General features: G+C 49.9%; 1 protein-coding gene across 6 annotated transcripts in view; it reads left to right on the top strand.

Moving 5' to 3' along the window:
* Positions 1–17,500, top strand: part of LOC135114697 (irregular chiasm C-roughest protein-like) — a 102,463-nt gene that overhangs the window by 3,278 nt on the left and 81,685 nt on the right. For 2 of the 6 annotated variants that reach the window (XM_064030616.1, XM_064030622.1), the window contains exons 1-2: positions 1,729–1,780; positions 2,310–2,599. The gene's annotated coding sequence lies outside the window, so the exon portion shown is untranslated. Of the gene's footprint in view, positions 1–1,663; positions 1,894–2,309; positions 2,600–17,500 lie in introns of those variants that run through there. The other 4 variants (XM_064030619.1, XM_064030621.1, XM_064030615.1 and 1 more) reach the window with 4 other exon arrangements.

Genomic DNA, 17,500 nt, shown 5'->3' with positions numbered 1-17,500 from the left:
TTTCATGTGGAAAAAAATAGTTTTCTGACAATGCAATTTGAAAGGACAGAATACGCAGCTCGGAAAATCTTTCTGACAATACCGGCCTGGATTCCGAGAAACGTTTCAGTTATCCGCCGTAAAAATGCATCTTTTTAACAAGAACAGTAAATCACTGAATGAACTCGACTAGCAATATTGGCAGAGGCTCTCTGCCAGGACCTAAACGCGGCGCCCTACGATAGGGGAAGCAGGAAGAGAGAGGCCTGGCAGTACCTTCAAGACTCTAAAGCCCCGCGAGGGAGCAAGACCGCCAGACTTCCCCGTGTTATTCTTTACCCGTGATTCCGACTCTTGGGAATTACTTGTGTTTATTTAGTATAATTTGGTCTGATTCATGTGTATATATTCATCGCTAAACGCTCCCCTTCCTGCCAGACAACGAGGAAACAACCCTCCGCCTCTTTCCCTCCGCGCTGGCCGCCCTCAGCGCCGTGGGGGATGGGGAGGCGTGGGAGCAGTTATCTCCAGGGAGTGGCGAGGGACTTTATGCTCCTTCGCGGAATTATTTCGAGCGAATCCTGGTGGCGGCGTGACGTGAGATGTAGATGGGGCCACGAGGCTCGACTATCAGGGAAGTGTCTTGGTCTCTGATTGGATCAGTCGACCGAATTGGGTCAAGGCTGGTGGACGAGGCTCGGCCCGGATGACGGCAGGAAAGGGTTCGTGTGAGAGCGAGGCGCTTGGCAGCCAGTGCGACACTAAGACCAGTCTCCGCGCCCTGGCCACACAGCTCCCAAACCAGCCTCCAGCCTCCAGGAGCGCCATGAGGCACGGTGGTGTGGAGGCTGCATGATCCGCGTCGCCAGTGCAAAGTTGCCCCGCCAGGCAAAACTGTGGATGTTAGGGTTAAATATTTCTGACATCTTATTTTCTTCCATCAGCAGCAGCGAAGGTCTGGGACGACGGTGAGGCACCGAGGCGGGCGCTGAGGAATGACAGACGGGTGCAGAGTTCTCTGTTCCCGCTGCTCGTGCTGTCCATGCATTACCATTCTATTACTATTCGTTACTCGTAAATATCTTAATCGCCTTTGGCAAAAGGTCGCTATTGCCAACAGCAGTGGATAAGCCAACGTGGAGCACATTCCAATCACACTCCGTTCCCAACACAGAGCGGAGCCTTCACATCCACTCGCGCGTGTGGGTTCTCGCCCCGCCCCCCGCGCCACCAAACACCTACGGACGAGGAAGCGACTGGCCTTTACCTGCTCCTCTATCACCGCCTGGCCCTCGGACCTCTTCTTCAGGCCCTTCTACGATCTTCCTCCTATTGTCTCCATTGTCTTCAATGATACTCGTCCTCCCCGCCCCTCCCGATCCTTCTCCGTCCACTTCACTCCGGCCCACCCAAGTATGTGATTGTGATTATATGCACGTGTCTGTCCGTGTGTGTGTGTGTGTGTGTGTGTGTGTGTGTGTGTGTGTGTGTGTGTGTGTGTGCGCGTACGTGCGTGCGTGCGTGCGTCCGTGAGTGCGTGTGTGTGTGTGTGTGTGTGTGTGTGTGTGTGTGTGTGTGTGTGTGTGTGTGTGTGTGTGTGTGCGCGTACGTGCGTGCGTGCGTGCGTCCGTGAGTGCGTGTGTGTGTGTGTGTGTGTGTGTGTGTGTGTGTGTGTGTGTGTGTGTAGCCAGTGGCACCACAGCTCCCCGACACGCCCGCCCGTCAGGTCCCCGCGGGGCTCCTCACTCGGCGCCGTGCGGGCCCCAAGTCAGTGTGGCCGCGGCCGTTGGCGGGTGAGCAGGTGGGCGTCGTCGCCGCCCGAGTGCCGGGGCTGGAATGGCTCCGCTGCGTGACAATCGGTGGCTCATTGACCCGGTGGCTCCGCCAGACCACCTCGTGGCATGATATCAGGACGTAACATCATTTTCTTCGCATTAACGTTATTCTTCGTTAAAACATAATGTGTATAATGTGCATATTCATAATATATAATTTTATACATTTAGGGAAAATATATTCATACTGTATCTTATATAACACACATCATGTTTAAGTTGTTACGAAAAGAAAGCTGTCTTGATCAACTGTTAAGAGGACACACAGCTGACTGCACAGACGGAAGAACGTTTTGCAAAGGAGTCTGTCTGGAGGAGACGACTGCCATTAATCTTAGACACATGAACACAAACACGCACACCTCTGGAAATGCACGCACACACGCACACCAATGTAAATGCACAACATGACACGTACACAGCTACACCTGCTTATTCCTCGGCAGTAATCCGGCTCAACACCTGTCACTCACTTCACGCGTTCCGTCTCCACAGGTAATAAACACTTTACAGCAAGACTTTGATCAATCTTACTTCAGTGTGTCGAGGATCCCACCCAATCCAGGACCCGCCCCGCCTTCCTGGTGTCCATTCACGCCCCGTCCCGCCCAGTGCCTCTGCCGTGCCCCCGCCGCGCCAGGCAGTTGCCGTGCGGGCCATGGCGGGCCGCGTGTAGTCAAGGCGCCGCGTGGCCGGGCAGAACGCGGCCTGTCACGCCCCATGTAGAGGCGACTTCCTAACGCCACAGTCACACCTGCGACAGGATCATCGCTCGTATACCAGAGGTATGTACATACGTATGTCATCTCCACAGCACAGTGATTAGTGGGCGTTTTTCCACTCCCACTTCTTTTCCACTCGATAAACAGACGCACGTGTTGTGAATTAATAGACTTACATTGCGTGAATGAGGAACAACGTAACGAGTCTGTGTCTCGCACACCGTGATTCAGGTTGTTTCTGGCGTGTGTTCCTGACGCGCGGGGTAAAGATGAGTTATGGTGAGGGGAGAGACGTCTCCGCCGCGGCGACGTAGCGAGGGTGAGGGTAAAACGTGAGTCATCAGGAACGACTTGCAGCAAAGTTTGGGTCACTGGGTTACTATTCCAATCCCTCCCTTCCCTTCCCTGCTCCCTCACTGGCTGCCCTCACTCCACCCCTGTCTTTGTCTCTCTTTCTGCCTGTCCCTCCTTCCCGACCAAGAGCGCCGCCAGGACCACCCGTGCTATCCACTATGGCTTCCGGGAACTACCTCGTCTTCACATGCACAATAAGCTTGACATGAATACTTCATTATTTCTGACAAGCCATGTCTGTAGCGAGGTTTTTTTTTCTCAATGGTGGTGAATTAGGGATCATATTCTCTTTTTTATCTCCTCCCATCCCTAGCCTCCCATGTGCTCTCACCCCCCCTTTACTTTCCGCTTTCCTTATTGCTACAATCTGTCCCTCCCAGTGTCTTCCGCTCCCACCTCCTCCATTTCACCACGTCCTCCAGAACACGTGGACGTTTAGAATGCAAGGCAGTGCACACACACACACACACACACACACACACACACGCACACACACACACACACACACACACACACACACACACACACACACACACACACACACAGTCATAAAATAATTATCAGTGCTGAATCTTTGCAAACTTCCAACATCCTCTTTATGCTCTCTTCTTTCCTCTCCTTTCAATGGAGTGACGGAGTGGGCGGGTGGCGTGGATGGACGAGAGAGAGGATGGCATGGGCGCGGGTGGGCAGCCGGTGGTGTGGGCGGGGAGGCAGTCACGTGGGTCGTGCGTGGAGTGGCATCAGGTAGATTAACGCACGAGGATCATTAAGAAAAGATTGACAGATGAACATTTCACTCAACAAGATAGGCTTTTACGTACTTGGTTCTTCTCACCCCTCTCTCTCTCTCTCTCTCTCTCTCTCTCTCTCTCTCTCTCTCTCTCTCTCTCTCTCTCTCTCTCTCTCTCTCGCCTACTAATTACTCCACCAGCCAACCATCTTCAATAAAATTTTAATAACTTCTGGCAAAACGGAAGACAATTAAGACACACGGGGATAATTACCTCGCATTGAGCTGCTAATTAGTCGGGCAGTGCAGGTGGGAACGGCCGTATCTCCACTATTGATAAGGGTGTCATTATATCACGAATATCGAGGGAAATTGGCTCTTACCTGTCGCATCCCACACTGGCGAGTACTCGTAAATAACAGTAACGTTAGCACAGCAATGTCATTTTCGCATCAGAGTCATGAATGCAATGGTCGAGGAATTTAATCCCCTCCCCCGGTCTCCTTCCCTAGGGGGCGGCATGTGTGTTCCAGTCCATTTTTATATCCCGTGTCGTTATGGAATTAAGTGTGTTATTCCGCAACTAGGAGTGTAATGATCCCAGGATTCTGTCGTAGTTTGCTATACTGTACACTCTCTCTCTCTCTCTCTCTCTCTCTCTCTCTCTCTCTCTCTCTCTCTCTCTCTCTCTCTCTCTCTCTCTCTCTCTCTCTCTCGTTCGTGTGAATTTTCTCGTTTTTTTATTATTTTTTTGTAGTTTTCTTTATCTTTGTTTATTTATCATTCTGTCAATAATTTCTCCCTTGTGTTTTTTTTTTCCGCGTTTGGTTCTCTCTCTCTCTCTCTCTCTCTCTCTCTCTCTCTCTCTCTCTCTCTCTCTCTCTCTCTCTCATGATTTCAGTCCCTTCAATCTCTTCTTACTAGTTCTCATCTTCCTTTATTCGCCCTCTCTTTCACCCTCTTTCGTCTTTTTTTTCTTTTCTTTAGCCATGTTCCCCTTCGCTCTCTCTCCCTTTCTTCTTCTGTCTTGCATACTTCCTCCTTCGATCTTCCCTTCCTTTACCTGCGTCTGTCTGTTTGTATGTATGTTTTTGTGTATGCGTGTCAGTCAGTCGGTCAGTCAGTCAGTGTATCGTTCTTTTTTTTTCCGGTCTCTCTCTCTCTCTCTCTCTCTCTCTCTCTCTCTCTCTCTCTCTCTCTCTCTCTCTCTCTCTCTCTCTCTCTCTCTCTCTCTCTCTCTACGCCTTTACATCATACATATAATGCAACTCATAAGGGTCAACAGATCTGCTGCTGGTGCTGGTGCTTGTTTGCTCTTCCTTTGTGATCCCTTGCGTTCCTCAGTCTCGTGAGACCTTCAAGTAAGAAAATCGAAAGTGAGCACCCCCCCACCCCTCCAGCTCCCGGCGTCTCGAGTCTCGCTGAACCCAACTTGGAGACTCGAAACTGAATCGTCAATTGGAGAGATAGATTTCCGATCGGATTATGGCGTGGTGGTGAGGACAGGGAGGCGTGGCAAGGCGAGGAGAAGGAGAAGGAGGTGGAGGAGGAAGGAAGGAGGGAGGGAGGGAGGGAGGGCAGGTATAGTGAAGGTAGGTATGGACAGGTGAAGTTAAGTTGATACGTGTAAGGTGGGCGTGATTGAAGGAAGTTGTGTTGAGAGAGAGAGAGAGAGAGAGAGAGAGAGAGAGAGAGAGAGAGAGAGAGAGAGAGAGAGAGAGAGAGAGAGAGAGAGAGAGAGAGAGAGAGAGAGAGGAACAGGTGAAGTACAAGGAGCGAGTGAAGAATGAGGAGGAGGAGGAATTGGCGTGTACTGGTGATGATGAGGATGAGGCGTGGTGGTGAGTGAGAGGAGGGAGATGTGGAGGAGCTGTGCTGGAGTGAGTTGGCGGGGGAAGAGGAGTTGTTGAGGAATGCGAGGAGGAGGAGGAGGAGGAATAAAGGTGAGATAATGACACACGATACAGGTAGGCCAAGACAGCACTTACCTGTTCTCGCTTTAATGACCACAGCACATTCCACAGCAGACACAGATAGCAAAAAAAAGAAAGAAAGAAAGAAAGAGAGAGAGAGAGAAAGAAAAAATGAAGAAAAAGACGACAGAATGGATAAACAGAAGCACAACAGAAATGAAGTTGATAAATAATGAGTTTTGTGATAAATTGTGTCCTAATGCGTTACGTGAGGCGGACCTTCTAGCACGCCAGCTCTGCCCTCGCCTGAACTTTGCCTGTCATACATCTTTGAGGCGACGCTTCCTTCATCAATGAACCAGCGGGCGCAGAGGTGAAGGCGAGATTAGTGAGTGACTTTCTCTCTCTCTCTCTCTCTCTCTCTCTCTCTCTCTCTCTCTCTCTCTCTCTCTCTCTCTCTCTCTCTCTCTCTCTCTCTCTCTCTCTCCCCGCGAAGAAATTAACGAAAACAAATCTGATCCCTCCTCTTTCTTTTAGGAATTTCTTGCCTCTCTTTTTTTCTTCTCCCTCTCCCTCTCTTCCTCCCTTCCTCTCGAGACAAGGGAGAAGTTAGCCTCCTCCTCCTACTCCTCCCCAACAAGGAATTAGTTTACTCCCTTTGTCCTTCGCTCCTCCCCAGAGAGGGAATCATTTAGTCATCTCCCTCCTTAGTGAAAACCCTCCTTTCCTCCCTTTCCAGCCGAGGAATCTGTTGTTCTCCTCCCTCCTGTGCGACAGAATTAGTTTGTTTCTTCCCCTTTCTCTCCTTCGCTAAGGAATTATTTAATCTCCTTCCACTTCTCTTTCTCACACTGTCTTTAGTGGAGATTCATTAGTCTTCTTCCTCCCCTGTGAAGAAATTACCTAGTTTTCATCCCTCTCCTCCCTTCTCCCTCTCCTACGAAGGAATTACCTAGCTAGTCTTCTTCCTCTTTTTCCTTCTTCTTTCCTCCCCTACGAAAGAATTAGCTAGCAGTCTTGCCATTGTTTTTTCTCTTTCCTCACTCATCTCCGAAGGAATTAGCTAGCATTATTCCTCGTCTTGTTCCTCCTTCCTCCCTTCCCTCCTAAGGAATTAGCTAGTCTTCTTCCCCTCTCTTTTCTCCCTCCTGCACGACAGAATGAGTTAGTCTCCCTCCTCCTCCTCCCCCTCCTTCTCCCCCTCCTCCTCCTCCTTCCTCCTTCTCCTCCTCCTCCTCCCCCTCCTCTTCCCCGTCCTCCTCCTCCTTCTCCTCCTCCTGCTCCTCCTCCTCCACGAAGGAATTAGATAGGTTCCTCCCTCCGCAGATCTAGCCGAGGGAGGTCCATCGTGGCGTCTCGTGCTCCTGACGATACAGTGGACAGGAGCATTTTTCTGGGTGGCCGGGGCTCTTAAGGGCACGCCAGGGAACAGATAAAGGCCCGCCCTTCCTTATTGACAGGTAGGGACCCGCCACGATCAATCTCCCCAACATCTGTCACTCCGCTATAACATTCCGACACCCGTCACCGCCCTGTCGCCACGCACATGTAGCACACACACACACACACACACACACACACACACACACACACACACACACACACACACACACACACATATGTTCCTTATGGGAACCTGTACTGTTTCCTCACCCGGGCACAAGCGTCTGAATATTTCAACACCGGAATGAAAATCGACTTAAGACTCGCCTTCAGCTCCGTGGAGTGGCGCTGCTTCCAGGTCTGGCCGCCGCCCCGTCAGGATCGTCTGCAGCGACGGCCGTGCCCCGAGGTGTCAGGGAAGGAAAGAAAACCCACACACAGGCACAAAGAACTATAGATTTGTGTGGATTGTTTGCATATTCAGCAGGAAGGAAGGGCGGGGCGCGGCGCGGCCTGGCGCGGGCATGAGGGGCCCGGGAAGCTTTGTGCCAACGTCACCTCCGCGCCGCCACACACACGACAATATGCAGTTACTCTCCTCACGCCCTGCCCGATACACAGATTGTGGAATAAACTTGAAGAAGTCAGGCTAACGACGGTATAAATTTACGGATATGTGAACGATATTCAGCCACGCCGCCCGAAGGAGGGAAAAAAATAAGGCTTTTACTTTCTTCCCGTTCCCATAATTTCCCAGAGAGCTCAGCGTGGAAATGAACTCATGCTGAGGAGTGGATAAAGCGGCCGGCGATCCATTACAGGGGAGCCGAGGCCGCGTCAGGGGTCGATGTGTGGCGCTTACACTAAATTTCAGTCCAGAGACGGAAGGCGAAAAATAAAAGCACAACGATAAATAATTTGAAACGTCTAAACAATTCAGTACTAACCATTACGCTCCTCCTTCCATTTGCTTTATTCACCTCACACAATTCACTTTTTATTACCCTTCCTTGCCCCTCGTCTCCTTCCCTCATTACCGCTCCTCCGCCTCCTCCTCACCTGTCACCTTCCCCTCGGCCATAATCTTAAGCGCGGGGACGAGGCGTCGTAAGTTCACCACCAGAAAGAAGAAATACACGACATAAAACGCAGGACTAACAAACAAGTGCCTCCTCCTCCTCCTCCTCCTCCTCCTCCCCTCCCCTCGCTGCCTGCAGGAGATGAGAGCAACGGGGAAGGCGAGCGTGAGTAAAAAGAAACAGGGATGCCGCAGACTCCTCCACTTTGCATACCCAACTCTTTCTCTTAACACTCATTCCTCAGAGGGTGTCAGCGGGCGCCTTAATGCCCCCGGGGAGGAGTGACAGGCAACGGAGGGAAGGAGGGACACCGCCACAGGGAGCGGGAAGGAGTACAATTGAGAAAACTCTAACATGGTATAAGCCCGAGTGATGAAAACGGAAAACTGTGTGTGTGTGTGTGTGTGTGTGTGTGTGTGTGTGTGTGTGTGTGTGTGTGTGTGTGTGTGTGTGTGTGTGTGTATGTCAGAGTCCTTTTCACCTTCTGAGGATTAACACTTTTCTTATACTGTCAAAAAAGCTCACCATTTTTTCTTTTCTTTTTTTACATGCATTTTTTATACCAGGTTATACTTTTTGCAATAGTACAGTGGATGGGAGGAGGATGAGATGTGGCAGACGAGCGAGCAGTCAGATGGATCACTGGATGGGGCAAGACCGTGACATGTTGTGGATGAGAGGAAGGATGAGGAAGTGACTGGAAATATAGAGTAGAAGGATGCAGAAGGGTGAAATAAAGTGAGGGGCACCGAAGGAGGAGAAGTAATGGCGAAGGTTACAAGATGCAGTGAAGGAACAATTGCAAAACGAATTACTGCTGTTAAATGATATATGTAGTTGAGTAAGGGAGTGCGGTGGAGCCAGAACAAGAGGACGAAGAGTGGAGGAGGTGGAAGAGGTGGAGTCCCTAGGGAGAGGAGAGAGAAAAGGCCAAAGTCGTGAGGTGAAAGAGGCCGCAAGGGAACGTCAGCTGTACAGTACCTTACTTCCCGACTAGACCCCAAGTGGCGCAATATAAAGGACCGGGTCTTTGTGGCGCTGTGTTGTGGCGCTACAGGATTATGACGCCTTGTTGTGATATCTCCCCGCCTGGAGGTTGCCATAGCGTCCCACGTATGGCAGAGAGGGGAGAGAATATATGGGTCGCTTGCTTCCTCCCCTCGAAGTTACTTTTTTTTGTTATTATTATATACTCAGTGTGTGTTATGTTACAGTGGTGGCGGCAGTGGTGGTGGTGGTGGTAGTGGTGGGGAGGTTATTGCTGTCCATGGTGGTGGTGGAGGGCGGAATGTATGTCGCGTGGTGGTGGTGGTAATAGTAGTAGTAGTGGTGGTGGTGGTGGTGGCATGAAGGGACACCCGTAATATATTTAATTGTTAATATCGAGGATTTCTCTGATGACAGCTATGTGGTGGTGGCCATGGTGACGTATGAGCTGAGGGAGGGGCGGCGGTGTGTTGGGGGTGAGAGGGGGCGGTAGCGTCCTGGATGTGACAGGGAGAGGGGGGGGCCAGTGTTGCGTCGCGGGGAGCATGAGAGAGGGAGTGCGGTAGGGCAAGGCGGGGTTGTGAAATTATAATGGCTGGGGATTGTTGGTGATGGTGATGGTGGAGTGGGGGGGGCAGAGTGGTGATGTAGGGAGAGCCAGAGCGGAGGGAGGGAAGAGGGGCAGTGATTAGGGAGAGGAGAGGTGGGAGGGGAGGGGAGGGGAGAATAGAAGTAGGATAAGGGGAGAGAAGGGGAGGTGATTAGGGAGGGCTCAGTGGGGGAAAGGAAAGGGAGAGGAGGCGGGGAAGGGGAGTTGAGGGAGGAGAGGAGGGAGAGGGAAGAGGGGAGGGACTGCCATCTCCCATCAGGCCACGAATGAAAACGAGCGACATGTTTGCCTGGTGGTCGCCTGCCTCCCCCCCCTCCCCCCTCTCCACAGGGACGCCAAACACGGCCATACCCGTTTAGGACACGTTCGGGACGAGGGGATTCGGTGCCACACAACAATGGGTGGACAGGACTACAGCTCGCCTCCACTAATCCTCCACATCCTCTTCCTCTTGCTTCCCTCCTTGTTTTCTTCGTTTTCCTCCTTGACAATGGCAGTCGATACGGGCCCCACTACATTACTATTACCATAAACCAGTAAACCGTCTGAGAGAGAGAGAGAGAGAGAGAGAGAGAGAGAGAGAGAGAGAGAGAGAGAGAGAGAGAGAGAGAGAGAGAGAACTACCCATTACTATTTACCAATAATTATGCATCGTACATTGTTCATATACTTCAGTCCATAAGCCAGCTGCGCCTCTCATGTGTGGGCGCCCCTGGGAAATTCCCCCTAATGCTCTCCCTCAAATCCGGTCCCGCAGTGAGGCATAACAGGCCGCCGCTTGCTACAGGAGCTTGGCGTGACGTCTGAAGACCGACTTTCCCGAGCCCTGGGAATCGGCGAAGCAAGCTGTGGGAGACGCTCACTCAATGCACACACACACACACACACACACACACACGAGTAGTGATGACTGAGTGAAAGGGGAATTTTTTTCAAAGTCGTCGTCGTCGTCGTCTTAAGAGTAGAAGTAGTAGTGGCTGTAGTATTAGTAGTAGTGGCTGTAGTAGTGGTAGTAGTAGTAGTAGTAGTAGTATTAGAAGTAGTAGTAGTGACTGTATTACTACTACTACTATTATTATTATTATTATTATTATTATTATTATTATTATTACCATTATTATTATTATTATTAGTAGTAGTAGTAATAGTAGTAGTAATAAGTAGGCATTACAGTTTCCCTCAACATGCATATTGGATAAGAAAGAAGAGGGAAGATACACACGGAAGGTAGTGGCAGCATAGCCTTCCTGACCACAACCCTCAGCCTGGTGGTGGTGGTGGAGCCAACGCCTTCAACACGGTGGTGAAAGAAGGAAGCAAATGGTGTGGCGATGCTTTGTCACGAGTCTGCTGGCGATGCGGCGAGGGTCAGGCCACGGTGGTGGTAGTAGTGGTGCAGCGAGGTAAGGATGAGAAGTGATTTGTTCTTTCATTGCCAAAGAGGAAAATTTCATAGCAGTATTCTTTGAGGCCAAAAAACGCGCCTCCGCAGCACCACGAGCAGGAAAAACAGACCCAAACCAACACTTTCATCAGAGCGCATCATTCTTGCCATTTGTTCCAGCGCGGCAATGTTCACGGCGTCACGTCCCCAGTGTTTACTCTCGCGTCCGTGACCTCGCCGGAAACAAAGCTCCCTCAAGTTTACATTTCTTCAGCTCGTCCTTCGCTACAACTCCGTGAATGGCGACACGACGATGTGACCTTTTCCATCTTGAGGTGGTGCTGACGGGAATGTGTTGCGAGCGTCAAGGCCAGAAAGTCCACTACTGTTTGCGAATAAATCCCTTTGGTGCTTCAAGAAAGGTAAAATTGTTGATGGCCTGACACGCAGCGTGGGCAGCACTCTGGGGGTTGTATTATTTCACGCGAGGTCTTGGTGGACACGAGAGTAATCTGTGCCGCCTTCGAAGGAAGCTTTTCCACCTTTCCTAAGTCTAATGGGATTTTGACAAGTCCTCGCAGGATCAAGGGAGGGTCACCTACGCTCACCTTTGCCTGTCCTCAATCGCCTGCTGAGGGCAGTCGCGGGACCGCCTGACTACTGCCGCCCTTCACGCTTGGAACCGTCTTTCAGGACACTGCAAGCTGGGTCACCATCCCACAGCCAACCACGGTAACACAAGATGTCCCAGCGGAGAGCATATGTCCACCTTGGTCACACTTGATACACCTGTGTTGACGGACAAACGTCGATAAGAGTGGCTCAGCACCAGACCGAGCAGACCTGACACGCAGGAGAGGAATATCCAAATACCAAGCTCGTCACTAGTGTGATGTCCAAGCAACACTTCCAATACGGTGTCGTGGGCTGTCCGCTTTGTGACCGTGTGGCTGCGGGACAAGACTGGCTTTCACCTTACTAACGCTTACATTTTTTAAGTATCTGGTTTTCTTTTACATGTAATACACACACACACACACACACACACACACACACACACACACACACACACACACACACACACACACATACACACACACACACACACACACACACACACACACACACACACACACACATGTATATCCCTGAGCTTACTTGCAGTACAATCACTTTATCTCTCTACTCTTCGTCTCTTCCACTTTTCATCAGCAAACTTCCAAAAAGCACCTCAACATTTCACTCAAGTTCTAAGTAGTCTTCGTTTCAGCATAAATGGGCTTGAGTCTTGTCTTCATCACGACTTTCATCTTACTTATCTATTTATTTACTTTATTTTCTATTTCACTTCATTTACTTTACTTTTTTCTTTTGTTTCTTCTTCTGTTCGTCTCGTTCTTGCATCCGTTACAGCAACAACCCTCAGCTTCACATAGACATAACCTGTACTTGCACCACTTTCTGCTCCTAAGGGGAAGGTTCGTCATGATGTGAACCGAGCTGCGGCAGGAGGAGGGAGGGGAGCACCTTGTCTGCTGCCTCGGTAATTGACTGAGGCCGAGGGAGACACGTCAGGCACCGCAACACTCCATCAGCGAGCAGACGGCACCAACCTACATCCGCGAGAACCGACAGTGTTAGCGCTCACCAGGGAGTGCAGGAGGGAGGCAGAGAGTGGCTTAGGCAAGGTAGATGTGCCGCCAAGATGGGAAGGAAGCAGGAAAGGGAGACTGAAGGAGGGAGGATGGCTGGAAGGAGCGAGAACAAGACGACTGAGACAAGACTGAGGGAGGATCAAAGGAGGAAGAGGAATACCAGGGAAGGAAGGAAGGGAGAGAAGAGGAGAGAAGAGACGAAGGAGAGACGAAGGAAAGAGAGAAGACTAGCAGCGAAGGAGACAAGAAAAGGTTAAAAGGGGAATGGTCAAAAATAGAAAAGAACAAGTGGAGGAAGGAAGATGAAAAGGAAAAAGAGAACGGGAATAAAAAGAGAAGGATGGGAGGATGTTAAGGAAGAGGGATGAAAGGAAGAAGAAATGAGAGGAGAGGAAAGGCAAGTGAAATAGAAAGAGAGGCGATAAGAAAAAAAAAAGAGGAAGGGAAAGAGAAAAGAAGGGAAAGGAAGAGAGATAAAAAAGGAACTAAGAGAAGAGGATATTGGAATGAAATGAGAGGAGAGAAGCAAAAGATGAAGGGAAGGAGAAAGAGAGTGAGGGGAAAGGATGGAGAACAAGGAGGCAGGGAAGAGAGGAGAGAGGCTGGGAAACACAAAGGAGAGGTGGCAAGCAGAGAGGAAAGGAGACGAAGAGAGGCAAGGAGAGGAGAAGGGGAGAGACAGAAAGGGTGAGAAGGAAGGTTTACTTGCTACCAATGGATGGATGGATGCAGGGACGTGTGAAGATTAGGTTCTGCTTGAGGAGAGAGAGAGACGGACGAGAAAGAAAAGTGAAAATTACGCAAAGGGAGAAATAGAATGCGTGAACAGATTTTAGCCAAGTCACGGGAGAGGGATTACGGGAGGGGAGAGAAAGGCTGGTGACCGAGCGACGTGGAGCGAAAAGAGACGGAGGGCGAGGGATATAGAAGTCAAAGGAGGAAAAGCTTCACAGATCACGGAGTAATGAAAATTAAAATGATGCGAAGGAGTAGAAGGGAAGCGTCACGGGAGGAGGAGGAGGAGGAGGAGGAGGAGGAGGAGGAGGAGGAGGAGGAGGAGGTGGAGGAGCGAGTGTTGCAGGAGCAGGCGAGGAGAGGGTGCAGGAAAGCTAAAGGTTCTTGGCGGTGGTTATCTTGCAGCCTGAAATGCGAGAATAAAGCGTCTTAACTCACTCAAGCTGCCACGGGGTAACTTTTACCATCGTCCTGCCTCTGGAATTCACGTGTAACTGGTCATAAATTATGCACCGAGGGTACTACGAACGTATACAAATGGGGACTAAATAAATTCTATTGGTGAGAAACGTGTCTCGTAAAGATGAATAAAGGCCATTGTGCTTTTATTCAGTGAGAAAAAGAAGGTGGAGACTTGTTTCAAGTTTTTAAATTTCTCAATAAGTTTGATAATGTGGACCATGAAAAGTTTTTGATATGCAAATCGACGCCGGTGCGGAGTAATGGAACGAGGCCTGAGGGACGAAAAGGTGTCTCCGGGAACAGTTTATTTTACAGCCACACGCACACCCAACACCCCGCCCATGTCCGCGGCGCGGGAACAATTATCATAAAAAATGGCGCCTATAAAGTATTTCAAGGACGTGGACGTGGGGACGGACGGCCTTCTTTTCTTTTTCATGTCGTGTTTTTCTATGCGTAGCCTCACTCCGTTTTCTATTCCAGCGAGTGTCCAAGAAAAGCCGCCTCGAAGAAATTTATCGCGGCGCATAAATGTTTTAGGTTTATGGTGACGGGCAGAACGGCTTCAAAAATGCCGAATTCTTGATGTTTTATTCGATTATCAGTTCCTCGGTGCCCTTTCCTTCCCCAGCGAGTCCATGAGCAATGCATCAGGTTGGCGGGTCCTGTCCATCGCCTCCACAATCCTTCACACAGGCCATCCCTCTCTGTTCTGTCCCTCCGTCACGTCCATGCAATAATAACAACAGCTCACCTTATCTGCAGGTGCCTGGCCATCACCATTCGCCAGACGTCATCACCGCACATTCTTTCCCTTTACCACTTAAGCACTTCACCGAGACAGCAGTACGTTCTCTCAAGCACCGCGACTTATGACTCTGGGTTCTCTGATAAGTTGATATATGAGGAGATGAGGCAGGCAAACATCATCATCTCAGGGATTCCTCTGCAGATGCTAAGCTGGTAACTGCAACTGATTCCCGCTTAACCTCTTAATGGAGTGGCCATCAGCAGAGACTTTTTCCTCTTCCAGTTTATCCTTTCCCTTCTTTGCTCTTCTCTCGATTATATCCGTGTACATAACGGCCATCTTTTCACCTCCAATATACGATCTTTTCCTTCCTTTCCGGCTAGATCGGTGAAGGTAAATGAGTGAAAAAAATTCTATTTCTGTAATCCAACCAGCGCCTCCTTAATAGAGTGCAGGTGTGTGTGTGTGTGTGTGTGTGTGTGTGTGTGTGTGTGTGTGTGTGTGTGTGTGTGTGGTGCAGGGACGCCGCCTCCACCAAGCTGCCTCAAGGTTAAACACTCCACACCATCCATTGATCCACCGATGAAACTTCGCAAAGAATTCTGCTCTCCCTCCCTCCCTCTCTCCCTCCCTTTCTCCATCCCCATGACGAGCCGCCCTAACCCTCCGGCAAATTATTAATGCCTCTCGTAAACAATTTATATCTCTTCCCCCTCGAAGCGATTACATCATCCTGAAATAGTCACATCAAACAATCTACATCGAATCTCGTGGCTGAGTCGCTGCGTCGACTTTCGTGAAGTTTGTGGGGAGACTTTTCTCTCTCTTAACATTTCACCTGTCAGGGAGCGATTACCACCCAATTACCTAATTAGCAACGTGCAATCAACACTCAGCGTCAGTTAGGAGTTTGTGAACTGAATGAAGAAAAAAAAAAATGTTGAAAAATGTAGCACCTGTCTTTCGGAATCTGGTGAAAAGGGACTATTACAGCTTCCTTCAAACAGACACAGTGAAAAATGGAGCAATGATATAAATAAGATACAGATACAAAGAGGTGACAAAAAGAAATAAGAAAAAGAAAAATAGCATAAGGTGATGAGTTTCTTTACACTGCAACTTGTCAAGATCATCAAAACTTTATGGCGCAGATGACGTACAACAAATCCATGTCCACACTCCATCACGAGAGAGAGAGAGAGAGAGAGAGAGAGAGAGAGAGAGAGAGAGAGAGAGAGAGAGAGAGAGAGAGAGAGAGAGAGAGAGGAATCAGCAGTCACCCAACCAGAGTCTACATAAAGTCTCTTCGCGTCTCACTTGAAAGATATGTAGCTGCCGCCGCCGCCGCCACCTCCCCCTCCTCCACCTCCTCTTCCTCCTCCTCCTCCTCCTCCTGCTCCAGAGAGACCAGCTGGAGGAGCCGCAGTAATAGTCCTGTAATACCATCCTGCAGCACACTTACGCCAGCCACCAGAGTGCGTTGGACCTACACAGCCTACCATCTGCCCCTCTCCCCCTCCCCCAACTCCTCTCCCCCTCCAGCACCTGCACCTCAGCGTCTCCCGCCCCTGCTCTCGCCGGCCACACGTGAAAATACAGATCCCCGCGGCCGTCCTGTGTCTGCTGCATCTCTCCTTCCGTCACTATGCTCAGTTAATCACGATTTTTCACGACTGATTCTAACTTGACAAATAGTGAGGTGAACTGGTATCGCATCAACAACAACAACAACAACAACAATACCAAAAACAACAACAGCAACAACAACTACTACCACTACCACTACTTCCATAACGCACTCAATACTAATACCATTTCTAGTGACAAAAACAAATATCACTAAAACAATACCACCACCACCACCACCACCACCTCCAATATGATAGTGACAACCACCACCACCACCACCACCACCACCACCACTACCACCATCATCATCAACAACACTATCAATATCACCACCCCCACCACCACCACCACCACCACTGCCAAACTAACAACATTCCAGCTCCTCCATTCATCGCCACCCCACCAGCACTCCATCCTCCGGGCGAGTGAGAGAGAGGAGAGGGATGGAAACTGACGAACGAAGTGTGAGCGAGACGAAGCGACAAGGGGAGAAAGCAGGAAGGAGACAAGGAGTAGGGAGGTTGAATTATGGATAAGAGGAAACATGTGGAATAAACAGGAAGAGACAAGCATGGTGTTATAAAGCAAGAAGAAGAAGAAGAAGAAGAGACCAAGAATAGGAAAGAGGAAAGGAAAGACAAAGAAGCAAGGAAGTAAGAGATAGAAAGATGAATAATGGGAAGAAGGAAACTATAAGGAAATAATAGGGAAAGAAAAGCAAAGAACTATAAAACAACAAGAAGAGACAGAGAATGAGACAGGAGAGGGGGAAGGAAAACAAAGAAGCATGAAAGTATATAAGAAACAAGGAATAAGAGATAGAAAGATGAATAATGGGGGAGAAGGAAACAGATAGGAGAACCAGGGAGATGCAAACACAGAATGATAAAGCAAGAAGAAGAGACAGAGAATGAGACTCTGGAGAGGGGAACAGAGAGGAACCGAGAGACAAAGAAACAAGGAAACCGCAGGAGGAGGAAGAGGAGGAGGAGGAGGAGGAGGAGGAAGTGGATACGAGACAAGAGGAGAGGAGGACACGACACGCAATAGGAGGAGCAGGAGGAGGGAGAGGAGGATGAGGATGAGCCTGCAAAACGTTAGTGGCTTGGATCCGAAGTCTGTGAGGCGGGACGCGAGGGTATTCAAGTTGACGGGGTGTAGCGGCGCCAGGAACGACCAGGTAACTTGATCAACACGAACGGGATGTTAAATTGGTTCTGCAGGCCAGCGCGCGATGGATAACCGGTTACCTTGGCGCAATGACGGAGGGAGGCGGGAAAAATGCGAGA

Source organism: Scylla paramamosain, chromosome 28 (genome assembly GCF_035594125.1).
Source record: "Scylla paramamosain isolate STU-SP2022 chromosome 28, ASM3559412v1, whole genome shotgun sequence".
Classification (NCBI taxonomy): domain Eukaryota; kingdom Metazoa; phylum Arthropoda; class Malacostraca; order Decapoda; family Portunidae; genus Scylla; species Scylla paramamosain.
Note: the sequence above shows the minus strand (reverse complement) of the source record. Positions and strands in the feature narration are given on the sequence as shown.